The sequence below is a fragment of the Varroa destructor genome, unplaced genomic scaffold (genome assembly GCF_002443255.2).
Source record: "Varroa destructor unplaced genomic scaffold, Vdes_3.0 BEIS01000006.1, whole genome shotgun sequence".
NCBI classification, from domain to species: Eukaryota; Metazoa; Arthropoda; class Arachnida; order Mesostigmata; family Varroidae; genus Varroa; species Varroa destructor.
In genome coordinates this window covers 30,812,477-30,827,596 of record NW_019211459.1, presented here as the reverse complement: position 1 = coordinate 30,827,596, position 15,120 = coordinate 30,812,477, and positions in this window count along the sequence as shown.

The window sequence follows — 15,120 nt, the reverse complement described above, 5'->3', positions numbered from 1 at the left end:
TAAAGGCTGATGCCTATGGCCCGCAGTAGTAGTTGACGGAGCGCGAAAAGGATGTCTCTTGTGCGCTCTTCCCTCACCCTATGACGATTGCCCGGCTGAGCTTGCTGCTCTTGCTTCAGCTGCTGCTGCTTCTGCTTTTGCTGAAGGAAACGATCTCCTAGGCCCGGGACTAGGTCCAAAGGATCTGAGTCTGCGCCTTACGCGGGAAAGGAAATAGTAGGGTAGAGGGGAAAGGGAGAAAGAGAAGGGTGGGAAATCTGCAAGGAGTAGGATCAGGACGACATGTTTGCACGCGGACCGGTGTATGGTTGGCGCGCGGAAGATGGCCAGGATAGGTTCCTAACTGCTGCTGAAGGAGTTAGGGTTCAGTCAATCAATAATGTGAGGAAAATACGTCGATGCATCCCTTATGGGCTTATGAACGAGAGCGGAAGAAAGGAAACTCGCGTCCAGCTATTACCTTCAATATGCCAACCTTTTAACGCCCATTTTGTAGAGATAAGACGCCCACACATAAAAAATGGAGTAGGGCCTGGCCAAAACAAATCAGGAAAACAACAACCCTATCAAAGCGGGGGGCAGTAAATATTTCTGTACACATGTGAACTACTTTTTAGGAAAAGGATCGTTACCGAACTTTACATTTCTTCTGAAAAGCTTCTTTTCGACATCAGTATGTATTGTCTATAGTTTAGTACGGAATTGCAATTTATCATTAGTATGCATGACGATATTAATATTGGAATGAGACAAAGAGAAGGAACGTGTGTTCGGATACCTAACGACATCTACATATGTAGATGATTAGTACACGAGAGCCAATCGAAGCTAGGATGCCATCGGCCAGTTACAATCAGCTGCATGGCATTATCTAAATCATCTTGTACTAATGAATCTTACCGATAACCTTTTTATGGCCTAGAACCCTGTGAAATAGCCACGATTCCTTGTGTCGATGGCACTAAGATCTACCTCTTTAGCTTAGATGATTTAGATTATAGCCTCACATCTATGTCGTTGCAACGGCTAGTTTTTGTAGCCATCTGTGATGATAGCGCAAACAGGAAGTAGACCTGCAATCGTGTACCATAAAAGTCTTGGAAATGGAATTGCCCTCAGTAGACTTTTTGTGCCCAAGCTAAGATATAGAGGACCTATTACATCTGACACAGGCTCAAGATAAGTTATTCCAGGTCTATATCAATCTAAAAAAGTGGGTTGTAAACGATAGGTGAAAGCTTACGTGAACTATGATGGGAAGCTATAACAGAATATATAACAACATTAAATATAATAAACAAGATAGCAGTTCATAGTTGAACAACATCCAATAATGATGCACTATTTTGCTTTTCGTCTAGTTTGCTAAAAAAGTATTGCAATAGCTATTGATTTGATGGTATGATTGGCGTCTTTTGTCCGCTACATTTATCCTGAATGATCGTTGTTGCAATGGCGGCTCCCTGTAATCAATCAGATCGGGTCGGATCATGAGATCAAGAGTTTCCATCGACCAAGTTGCTCATTGGCCTGAGCTCGCAAACCGTTACGATGCTCCCACTTATGACCAGACAAAACAATCTGAGCTAAAACTAGGCACAATGCATTGTTTGCAGTCATTGAACAGTCCGTATAGACCTAAAATAGCCAATTCACTTAATCGAACTATGCGAGTACGTACATATAGTCGCGCTTTATTTATTAATTTGAGCCCATTGCGGATATGGCATATCACATATCACAGAACGCAGCTTTCAATGAATGAAATCCAGAAAAAAAATTGAAAAATATTTGTGTGTAAATTGCCAGTTTGTATCTTTCTTTGATACTCTCTATTTTATCGTTCCTGCCCTTTCTGTTCAGTTCATTCATAGACCTCTAGAAAAAATAAAAACGGTTGTCCTTGGCAAAATTTCCATTATTTTGTCAAAACTTGGTCACCCCTGGTAACAATTAAATCATGTGCGGCAGCCCACTCTTTGAAGAAATAAATCACTCTGTAGTCAAACCCTCGTTGTTCAATAATGAACGTTGTCCACGTATATGTGCCCGAACAATCATAGCGCTTTTTGCCCCTAATCAAGCCTAACTATATCGACGCGACCTACTGCTGCTACTAATGCTGCTGATACCTTTGCAGATGCTGGTTGATCACAGGGAGTTGTTGATTACATGGAGTTTTCGTTATCCATCAAAAGAACCTTTTTCCGCCCCCGTACACACAAACCGGTTCCATCCGAGCTGCCCAGAAAGTTCCGTCAAAGGAGGTATACCCAGTTCCTATACATGTTTATTGGTACCTGCTGATCAGGTTCATTTAGTTACTTACCTACTAGCCTACCCTTTAATGTCAAAAATGTGACCAAATCTGCTGCCGACATCTCTATCAAATTACCGCTACTACTACTAGTACGCCGTTTTTAAAGTGAACGGTCGCCAGCGCCGCTTCCAGCAATATACAGTCAGAGTCAGCAGTGGCCCTACCCCAGTGGGTCAGTGCGTCTTCCTGTAAACAGAAGTGTCAGTATGGCTCATAATTCGTTCGTTTGCCTTACGGGCTACCTGCCTGGCGGTAGCTGGCGGCCAACCCATTCGTCTGAGCGCGCAAAGCATTGTAAGCGGTTATTTGACGAAAGGTCGGAGGTGCCAAGCAGGAATAGACAAGGCGAAGCGCGTATTGACTGGAGGTTCGATCGTATTGACACACAACCTATTGCTTAGAAATGGGATAGATGGGGCAAATTGGGGTATGGATCAATGCGAGATAGCTGGCTGGCTGCCTTTTTAGTTAAAATGCAAAAGCAGCAGGGCGTGGGCGGCGGAAAAACCAAACCATTCTGAATTCTTCAGGTGATGGCATCCGGGACCAAAGAGCTCGATCTTCGGCACTGGATATCCTTGCATTCCTTTTTCATCTTCTTCTTCACCTTCTTGGTTTGTCGAGATGATGACTGAAGTCGGTTGGCTTTTGAACGACCGGGTGGACCCGTCGTTCCGGCAACCGCACTCCCAGTACCGCTTTTACTACTGCACTCTCTCACGTGAAATCTCTCAAAAGTTTACAATTCGAAGTGAATAACAATGGCTAGTGTTTGCTTTAAGCCTTTAGTCTTGCCCTTCTTAAGGTCGGCCTATCTGCCTTTCGTGCCGCTCGATATCGCGCAGTACCCCTCTGCCTTTTCGATTCCACTCCCTAACCAAACACTCACCCACCGAGCGGACGAACAGCCAAATATATATTCTATCGTCATTGCCCTATTTGGAGTTTGGAGAGTTCCAATCAACCTCTCTAAACGTCCTCGTGGTCGTGCCACTAAGTTTTCTTCAACGTCGCCGCTTCCGACATATCCTCCAGCTCTGCCGTCCCATGACCGCCTTTTTCTGCCTTTTCTGGGCTCTTCCATCATCCAAAATCCGTACATCTAGCTCTTAATGGCCAAGAAAAAACCCAGAATGGGAGACTCGACGAATGATGTAAGGACAAGTATGGGGGAAAGTTCCAGATTTGAATTATCAGATATAAAGACTACGCACGAAAAGAAAGTATCGCGAACGCTAAAAGAAAACGATCAGACTGCCCGAAGCATTGGAGAGGGCGCGCTGGTATCGACGTCGCTAGAGTTCCGCCCGAGTCCTGTTACCCTTTCTTTATTCAAGCGCACAGAAGGGTTTAGAGGGTCGTGGCTGAACCATTACTGTCCATTTTCCGCTTTTTTTGATGAGTTTTAGTGCTCTGCCTCGAGCGAGGCCATAGACGTCTATAAAATATCACAATAGCAAACCTGGAGCAGCGTAGCCGCAGCTAATCAAGTCCCGCTCGCTCGTCTTCTTGTCCCGTTCTTTTTCCTGCTACCCTTTACTATCCACCGCTGTAGTTTGTGCGCGTCATTCGTGACTTGTTGCTTTACGTCCTACCGCTCGGTTTCTGCGGGAGCAGAGGCAGTCGCTGTTGCTTTAGGTTGTGCATCGCGTTCGTTCATCTATCTTTTGACGTGGCAGCTGTCTCGTCCATCAAGTTAGGAGATTCTTACAACTACTGGTAACAATAACGCCACGGTCGCTATGACGGCTAGCCATAGCCTATCTATTGATTCTTTTCCCTCATGGACACTTCACTGCTCGGCTATCGCTCTGAGCTAGACCAATGCATTCAGCAAAAAAAATCTATAGGACAATCAAACTAAACAATGATCTTGTTTAATAGTAAAAAAACCGATAGGCTATGCCAGTACTATCGATGACGCTATAAGCTGCTGCAAAGCACACTAGGGATGTCAAGGCATGTACACTGGCAAAAAAAAAGGATCGACCTCCGTTCAGAATGGAAAATCCGCGAAGTTCTCGATCTGACTCGGACTTTTGAGCCTTTAGGAGAATGAAGCTTAAACATTTCAAGTAAATGTCATGCGATTTTACGACAAGTATAACCGAAAATGTTCGGTGTACTACATTTGTTTACTATAGTACCGAGTCCGTACACGAGGCTCCCTCGTATGTCACAAATGGCAATGATTATTGTACTATCGTATTTTCCAACGTACTGACTATCTGTGACTAATCGAAATAGTATGGACAATACCGCTTTTGTAAAAACTGCCGCGTCCCAAAGTAGACACTGCTGAAGCAAAACACTCCTGTCAATGTATAAATCAACCTTGAACAACACAAGTTTCCGTTTGACTATATACCTTGTTATTATACAAGATTCGTAAAGCATCCTGAGCTACAGTTCAGACAACTATGTCATTTCCTGCCAAATCTATACGCAAGGAAACATCAAGCAAGCAAGCAAGCAAGGTGGACGAAATTCAAATGGTTTGAATTTAGTGGTTAAAAATGTTCAGGAACGACAGTGCATGCAGATAGACTGGAATACAGGAAAAAATTGGTCTAAGATAATTTTTTGGACGAATGTTGTTTTCGGAATGTTTTTTTCCTATACATATAACCGTATCGATTTACGTTTGAATTGTAGCTATGTACCCGTTTCCTAGCGTTTTTAGTTGGCGTCCTTAATTCCTATGGGATGATGAGCCTAAGCAATAAAATAGGATACGCACTAGAGGGGTGCAGGTGGAACCTCATAGTTCTTGTACGATAATTCTTTTTTCGATGCCGGCCTTGTTTCTATCGAGCAGAATCCTCTTGCTGAAGTCAGCTGTTGATCGGCCAGAGCTTTCACCGCCAATTTGCTAGCTGCAATCTACACGGACGCTGAACTGTGCACCTGGCCTAGTTTAGACTCTAGAACTTGATAGCGTGTCTGATTTATAATGGCCTTTTTATGCAAACAGGACAATACCGCCCTTTCCTCATTTGCTGGGACTCCGGAAGCTACTATTGATTGCTGCTAATTGTTTTTCTAGGCTACACGTTAGCTAGCCGGACAAGTTCTCATAGGAGAATTTGTACGAGGTATGAGGAAAGCAGCAAGCCATCAAAACGTCTTCAGCTGGCCGTCGTTCTAACGCTGCACCTCATCCATAGCCCTTAGAGTGATTTATGGGCCGCTTTTCGAATCTGCATAAGAAAGAAGAAAGCTCTTGTTCCCGTATCTGACATATACGCGACGCGAATACGCGTCATCGTTTTCTTCTCTTCTCTACTGATTGTGCCATTCTACAGGGGCAATGCCACAAAAAGGTGCATAGCTGTTTTGCTGCCTGCCCTTCGGTAGCGGTCTAAATATAATTAGCCTAAAAATATCACTGGTAAGTTGACGTCCTGCGTTACGCTCACGTAGGTACATGAAAAAATAGTGAAACTCGTTCGAAATCATATCACCCTTTTAATTGTCATGGATGACTATTGTTTATAGCTAAAGTAAATGTGAAACATGCGATTGATTCCCGTACGCCAGCGGCACGTATCATTACATGATACATCTCAGAAACGTTTGCTTGGACGTTCGCAAAAATGGCGGAAATGTCATGGTAAACTGTCGAATCGCTCGTTCTTTGTGATCTGTTGTCGCTGAAGTTGTAAATTAATGGGAAGACTCTGTACGAGTGCAAATGAGGATATATTCGCAAATCATTACGGCGCGCGACTGCTTTACCTTACTAGTGACACAGAACAGAACTTCGAATACAAAGCATTTGTAAGGTACACTTAGCTTAGAAACCTGGTCTATTTAGACATATGGGACGGTTCCTATGTATGTATGTATGTAACAGAGATAGTGGCAAGGCAGTAACGTTGTCTAGATGGTGCTTCTATGATATATGGAATGAAGCGACTGCTTTTACTAGCCGGATCCTGAACGAACGCTTAATTTAATTAATATAGCACAGGGAAATAGTTAACGATAATCCATGATAATAAATGGCCCATTTACAGTTCTAGAGTTAGAACGAACAACCGGAAATTGCGATCCGGGAATTTGCATAGGACCCTGTAGTGTCTAAGAAGGTCCTGTAGTGACCTATCTTGCCACATGTTTGTTTCGCATGGCTCGGCCTACTAGCATGCCTGAAATCGGAAAAGGCAGTCATGTCCAATATGACGACGACCGGCGAATAATCCCAAGTGTCGAGAAGTATAAACTAAAGCTATATCGTTACGGTATGGAGAACCCTTATTAGAGATTTGAGATATGACTGTTAGATCACGGTAAAGAACACAGGTATCTTTTCGTTCTTATTACACGGCGCAACCCTAATTTACAAGGATCGATAAGTTTGAGAAGAGGCGCAAAACAGAAATTTAAAAAAAAAATGACCATTGCATATGCACTCTGAATACAAAAATACATAGTATATATTAGTGTTCAAGCACGATGAAGTAGCGAATGCTACTACATTTGTGAAAGATTTGAGACCAACTTGAACCATGATCGTAACTTCGTCCACTTTTCGCCGCCTACCGATACGATTTCCACTTAAACTTGTATAATTAGGTTTAGATATTCGGTAGTAGATATTTTAGAAGAATATAGCAGAAGATATATAACTTGTAAAAAAAACTGTTGTAAACAGTCCAACCAACCAATGATGGTGGTTTAGAAAGTTAAATAGAAAATGTTTATCTTGGGTTGAAGCAATGATTCTACCGAAATATGCAATAGAACAGCGCGGAATCATACTGATAAGAGCCTATTAAACGTAAGTGAATCAAGAACGATCGAAAAGTCTGCCCTGAGCTCAGAACAATTTTGCCCTCCTTTTAGGGAAAAACCCTTTTTTCCCCTTGACAAAAACATTTTGGCCTGTTTTATGTATAACTAGGTATCTTTTAGTGTAATTCTATGATTTTTCTATGAGGTTGTGCAATCGTTATGATTTTTTTTTTTTTTGAGAAAAAAAGATCGAACTACTAATACCGATAGCAATAGAGTGGATAGTAGTCATAAATTGACACCTGAATAATTTGTTCTACAATCGTAGCTCATACGCACACGAAACGCACACTTGTAAATCAGACGAATCCACTGTTCTGCCCAAACAAATTCTCATAATAAGCGCCGTATATTGCTTTGTATGTACATATTCATTCCTTGGAACCTGAATAGAAAGGCACGCTCCGAAACGCCAAGATAATCAACAGTGTATTTTATATTTCCTCTACTATTCATTAGTCCTAGAAGCAGGTTCCCTATCGTTTACACGTTATGGTATATAGCGCCTATTTTTCGTTCGTCAGTAACCGCGTACCAAGTCGGAATAGATCGTCAAATTTAGGTGATCAGGAGAACTTATAGACAAGGTGGGGGTGAGGGGGGGGGGGGGGTCGTCAGCTTCGGAAACATTGGAAAATAGCTGATCTCCGCTCATATGTCAACGACGAAACTTCTGCTTCTGCAATCATGACTTTGAATCGGTTTTGCTCCAGTAAAAAGTTCAGCGCATACGCACATGTTTGCCAAGGCAAATAGTCCGCCAAGGTATGTTTAAATTTATCCTGAACATTTGCTTTGTGTACCTACTTGTCTGACGTGGCAGATATAATTTTTATCACGCAACACAAACACACATTTATACACATATTAACATGAATAACACGGTGCAACATGTCTGCCTGAGTCGAATATTTTCCTGTAGGGGGCGCTTGAACTGTTACGAATTAGGTTTAAGAATTAAGCCAGTTATAAGAAGAAGAAATAAGCCAGAATACAACAATTAGATACGTTACTTAGCACAGCAGCACGGCGAGATGCTGCTGCTATCGTCATTACTTAAACAATGAAATCTTCTATTTAGACGGTTTCGGGAATACGTTCTCCACGAACCCACGTTGCGTTTCATGTTTTTGTGGTTCATGTATATGAACCATAAAAAATGTAGGCAAATATAATAGGCACATAAACAATACACACTATCAGTATCTTAGCAAGAGGTTTGTCGGCGGGTTTCGGCGCAGCTCGGACTCAAGCAACACCGTCTGGTCCATTGACGGCTTTAGTCATACAGAACGACTTTTGGGATTGTCAATCTACGCCGTCCTCCTAAACAACGACAATGTTTTTAACAACGAGAGAAGGAAATCTCGAAGATTTCTTTTTCCGAGAATTACCCACTTTAGCGAAACAAGTGCTCTTGCATCTATCTTCAAAAATCAGACAGAGCCCACTCGCGTTCATCGCAATTGTATTAATGCCTAGTCCCGTTCGACGTCTTCGAAAGTCTCATTCAGTGAATGAGCTATCGGGTGACGACCAGCTGACAAAATGAGCAGAAATCGACGTTGGAGGCACGTAAGGTGTGACAGCCAGAAATGCTAGCGGTCTGGAATTAATGGCAATAAGAAGCTTATGAAAAGGCAACTTCAAAGTGTTCAATACATTATACAGATAATACAGCTTATAAAAAATCCTCCCAAGGTACTCTTGGAACATTAAGCTGTCACTTGATGCTACCTTAACTGAACGTATCCTGCACCGTTTGCTTTTGTTTTTAGAAAAAGCTACCCGACGGTTTTGCGATTCAGCGAATATTATCTGAGCTTGTTTCCTTAATGATGCCGTGATGGGCAATAAAGCACTGTAATTCTGGAAAAATGGTGACGCGCTCGAGTCTTCAAGCAAAGTAAAGAACATTACTCCTCTAATAAAACCCATGCGGGCAGACCAGTCTAGAAATACCTCTCCCTTTCCAGTTATCGAGCGGACACGGAGCGGCCCTCATCTAATCGACCCAATGACTTGAAGAACCTTAAACTACGAAAAGTTTTTCAAAGGGGAGAAACATCTCGATTGTTTCAGCAGGTCCTTTCAAACCTGCCCAGCATAAAACAACCACGAGTTTCGCTCTTATCAAAGTAACGTACTCGCAACATCCAAAAATGCTTGCAGCTGGTGACGATGGCTCTGTGCTGTCCGAGGCACGATGACGCACCCTATCATCACGGAATGCGCATTACGGATTATATGCGAAGTCACTAAATCTCAGCCCAAAATTATTGACTGTCGCACGCGTTCTCAGCCTTTTACAAGTGGAAGCTTGCTACTGCCTGTCTCCAACTGGACTTCATTCACAGCGGGAAAAGGAACACTTTTTTTTCCCACCAAGATGATAAGTACACCATTCGTAACTTGGTGTTCGATGTGTAATATATTAGGAGTAAACAATCCTGAGATCTACTACTGGACAGTAAGGTAGCCGAATTTTTTGCTTTTAATATATGGAGTTATTGACTCGGACGCGTTACCTCGAACAATTGTTCCTTATGAAAACATTTACCATTATGTTTACCACATTAGGGAAAACAGGCTTGTCCAAACAAAGAGTTTTCTTTTTTCTGAACGGTGAAGATATTCCGTCGTGCTCGCCTTCGATCGAATGAATGAACGAATGAAAGCCAGATCTTATTTTTCGTATATTTACGACGCATGTACAGGCTCTTGCGAATAAAGGACTCGTGGCGTAAAAGGCATGGACCTAATTGGCCGTAACGTCTTCCAACTACGCTCGATACCAACGTTGGGGCCGAAAATAGTTTGCGTGAATTCGTTGTTGACACTGAACTGTCTGCCCTTTTTTCAGGTAGCCAGTCACTATCGCATTTAGTTTTGGCTGTAAAAACCTAGGTTCTAGCAATACAAGTTTGACTTAAAAACGTATCCAAAATTTTAGTGAATTGTCTAAATTAGCTTGCTCGCCTGAACGCGTCTGTGTTGTTAATAGAGTTTTAGCGGCGCACGCGAACGTCCTGTTGGAAGTGGACGTAAATACATCTTGCTCATTAGAATGTCCAAAATTCCGGATCTTTATTTCCTCCATAGAATTTTGAACGTCTTAAAAACACTTGAAATACCCAAGTGTCACTGAACTATTACTACAGTAGTTTCTTTTTCTAAGGACAAGTTGGCCCGCAGGACCTTCCTGCCAAATGACTGGCGTTGAACTTTTCGGCGTGTTTCCAAATCGCCATTGTCAAGTAGTGTTTAAGGACCACGACGCACGAGCACTTTAGCTTAGTGGGTCGCTGGCATTATGCCGTTACGTATTTTTGGTTAATGAGGCAGGTAACATGCGAATTTCGCTGAGCAGCATTTGAAATGACCTTTGTTCAAACTCAAAATATTTAATCACCACAACGAAGGTTGCTAACTAGGCAGGATTTGAGACCTGGTTCCTGAAACATTGGCATCTTAACAGCTAAGGACTTTAAGGGAATCATTAGTTTTTTAAATCTATGGTCTAAATGTCTATTATGTACACAGATCTAACGAGATATACGAAATCCCTATACCTAAAAGACAGGAAGTTAGCCCAATAAACAAAATATCTGGGAAGGCCGGTTGCCGCGTGGAGCTTCTACATGACTCTGTAATGCGACCCAAAATCGAAGTACGAAAGTAAACAGAACATTCTATTTTGGCTTAGGTCTCGACCGTAACGCTGGCGTCCGTGGCAGGGCGGGAGTCCAACTTTCATTGAGATCTTTCTTCAGAAAGGTAATTTGCCTATTGTCTCGTACCTCGGGAGGCGTCCGTTGCAACAGTTTGGAGCCCGCTCTATTTACGTGGCAACACTTACTTTACTGGAACACGACGCGCCTACTGATAGTATCAAACAACAGAGGGTGTGGCACTTGTTTGGATCATAAACGATTCATTCAAGCTACCCACAGCATTGAAAAATAGAATATTGCCGTATGACGCCCGACTGGTTAGCTGAGGAAAATGCTCAACTTTGTAGAACCTGAATCGCGAATCTTCTTGTGCATATCAGGAAGAGGAGGGGGCATAGGGGCGGAGGGCAAATAACTATTAAAAGCATGCACGAACGATGGGGAGAGAGCATTGCAGTTGCGCTAAAAATAAGAATATGGATAATAAAAATATGGTAGACGGGTGGTTTTTCCTAGCTGAGCTTTCACTTAATACGTCCTGGCGTGTCGGCTGTATGCTCATAAAAAAGTCTACATAGAATGTAGCTATTAAGTCCTTTCGACGAGTGACTTCGATTTGGCAGGCCCAAAATGTCTAGCATTCATCCAGATGATCCCGCAATGGTTTACAGCTACTGAAAGCATGCGTTCGCGTACGAGAGCGTTGGGTAACAGTACCAGCGGGACGCTGGCAACGTTCTAGTCTAATCTGCTTTGAATCTGCATATGCAAAGTGGGCATGCTAAACGCGATTTCATCCGAATTGGACGTACTGCAAAGTACTTCGCTACGACATATACAATGTAATATCTGTGCGTAAACGAGTTATTAATAATAATACTAGTTACGTAATTAATAATAAGATGATACTGTGATTATTACTTGTTGTAAAAACGAAGCACGTTTGTCGCCACACCTAAGAGTTTTCAGGGACTAGGTCTTGAATAGTTGTACAGCATCTATTAGTACCTGCCTGTATGCCGGACCAGCTCTGTTTTATCAATCACACACGCTTATTCTACCAACTATTATGCTGCAAAGATAATAGAAACGTTTTCTTATCGCAGCGGAAGCAGTTCTTATCGTCGTTTCATGACAAGTGACGGCAAGTGTTGCTCTATAGCAGTCGTCACTGACTTTTGTAATATGCGTCAACATCGATGGGCAGACGATTCTGTCACCGCCGACATTTACCGGCGGCTTTGTGCTTTTTCTCGCAGCGCGTTGCGCAACAGCAAATCTCATACGATGCGCATAAAAATGTGTAAAACAATGACGACAGGCAGAGAGATCTAGGTTTAAGCCTTTCTGCCTGCCCTTCAGTTAATTTTTTTATTCTGCCTTGCCTACAGATAGCTAGGAACCGAGCAGACGCAGGTATATACAGATGCAGATCCGGACGCTGTCGAAATAGCTACCAGCAGCGAATATCAAACAGCACAAACTAGTAAAAGCGGCACAACGCAACAGGATGCTACAGAACGCGATGCAGCGGCCAGATATCGAAACAGCCATTCAAGCATAAATATCTCATCGATGATAAAGCAGAAAGAGTTCTTGAGTCGACGTAGAAAAGTGACAGAAGACGAGATAGTTCTCCGCAGTAGCTTACGTCCATTGGCTTAACGAACAAGTACCCTAGGCCAGAACCCTTGTCACAAGCGCACATAAGCGGAGAGAAGTTCGTGGGAGACAAAAGAAGCAAGAAGATGATGGGGCGGCCTCCGTCTGTGTGCTTTTTGCGTCTAGCTGGAATCGTCAGCATAGGGAAGTGCTCGTCTCGTTGTTTACGTCTTCGAGGTTGTGACGAACATAGGGTTTGGACTCTGAGAAGACATTCCATCTAGCTTTCCCGAAGGATCCGTATGAGACGAGAGCGAAGTAGAAGAAGAAGAGCAAAACCCACCAGAAAACATTGTTGTTCATTACTTTTTCGCTCCGACCCTGCTCCTACTTTCGGCCCCAGCTCCCTCCTCCTCCACACCAGAAAGGGCCTTCTATGGGTTTGCTTGGCGATGCAAGAAGCGAATATATACCGACTTGTGTGCTGTCCTATTTGTCACTGGATCTTCCTCCACTTTCTATAAGATACAGTTTGGTTACATCTCCTTGCTCGAGCCCAAATTCACTTGTTTTCTCTCGCTGATGAATTGAATCATCTATATATGTGTAGTAAATATTCTTGCCGTCTCCTCGACACGAAAAATTGGCTAGCCGAACATTACAGCCGATCGTAACCCAGTCTTAACCTTCAGCAGTCCGTATAACCTCTTCATCCCTTTACATAGTGTGGAGCTGTTGGCTTTCGGATACCCTACATATACGGGCACACAAGCTTCCAGGAGGAGAACTTCCTGCATAGATCCTTGCGTTATGATCGTGCTTCGTATATTTAAATGCAGTACGAGCCCTTGAGGTCTAGTTCAAGAAATCGCCACCAAGTGTCGTGTGGTAGTGCTGGAGACCGCCGGGCTCGTTTAACCGTTATTTCTCTACTCCGACCTCCCACTCATTCTCCTGTTAGGTTCTCTCTGGCTGCAAGGTCACGCCCTCTTCTACCGTCTGCTAGCACTACTAGTGACAGCTGCTATGGACAGAGGATGCGTCCGTAATCCCTCGCTGTGTTCTGTGGGCCCGCGTGCTGCAGGCCTTAACAGTGTGTTATCATGAGAAGCATGCACAGCAACCAGCCGGCGACCGACCGTCGTCCCAAACGATGACCGTGACCATCAGACGGAAAATACGCCTGTTTCAAGCTTGGCCTTCGTATCACTGCTATACGATCACAGGCGGCAGCCCGTCGGCTTTCTTGCCACAGATACGTATAAACAGGATGCCAGTGATGATCATGATCGTGTCGATAGTCGCGGTGATACTGGATGCTGATAATGATGGTGCCACTGCTGACGGCGTTATTGCCCGCAATGTTGCTGTTGCCGATAACGACGATGAGGCATGGACGAGCAGAGGGCAAACATACGGATTGACAGACAGAAGAGATAGGAAACAGATAGATCACATAGATTTCAACAACGTGCCTAGGTAGCACGTTATTTCAAGCTCTCGGCAGCACGAAGATGCGTCACAGATAGAAAAGCTGTGTCAGTAGGGACTTTACCGGAAGAGGCCCTGTTACTTCCGCTGAACTTAGCCCTGTGCCAGCTGTAACAAGTCAACGGAGCGGAAGAGTAAAGCGGACAACATGTTACTACCTTTGGCGTAGTCTTTTTTTTTCTTTTTTTTTTTTTTTTTTTTTTTTTTTTTTTTCTTGCATAAATGTTATGCGCGCACCTCCTCCTTGACCTTCGAGACTTTGGCTAGAACCCGGCTAAAACCCCAAAGTGTGCACGTAGTGCCTAAGTAAGCCTGTCAAACCGAAAGAGGCTCAGTGACCTTTTTACGCTACGAGCTAAGACGTTTGGCATAGAAACATTCGCTAGCCTAACGCAATACTATATGCACGTACATAAGACAACAATTGTTAATATACGCAGCACAAAAGGCACGTCGATGTATGCAGACCATTAAGCTGGTACGTATTCGGAATTTGTCTAACTCGACACTTAACTACAGCGCAACGGAATCGCAAAACAGTAAATGCAAATATAGAACTTGCCCAGCAGAAGCAACAAAGTAGGATTTTTTTTCATAAAAATTCTTACTAACGATATTATTTTCTCTATCAAAAAGACTAGTTCCAACCGAATATCGTACTTTTCAAAAAAATCTTTTTTCGGAAGATAAGGTTTATTATAGTTCTAAAGTTTTTGGGTCTGTTCGTCCGTTTATGTCTATAAATGTTAACTAAATAGATTTAACTTAGTATCGAAATCGAAAGTTCGGTCGATCGTGAAACTTCTTTAGTGTCTCTCGTATGGCCAAAAATATTTCACGTATATATACATATATGACGACAACGCGTGCGTTCTTTCCGCGTTTGAGATTTATCTATCTATACCTGCCCTCACGGGTTTAGATATAAGCTCCCAGCTTCTCTTTCGTGTTTTGTCTGCTTGATGGTAGGCCGCAAGAGGGCGAATTGTGTAATTTACTACTATTATATGTCTAACAGTCATTGTCGTTTGTTTAGTTAAATTTACCATCGAATTATCGAGTGAATGCGGAATTAGCAAGCAGCATGCGAACTAGTCGAATCTACGTAGAAGGTGACAGAACGGGTGGTGATCTGACAGCAGTTGATTATAAACTGTTTCCTTAACAGCAGCAGTTGAAATAAGCAATCCCAGCTAGAGCAATCTAAGCGCAGCCGTAGAGAGTAAGCAATCCTAT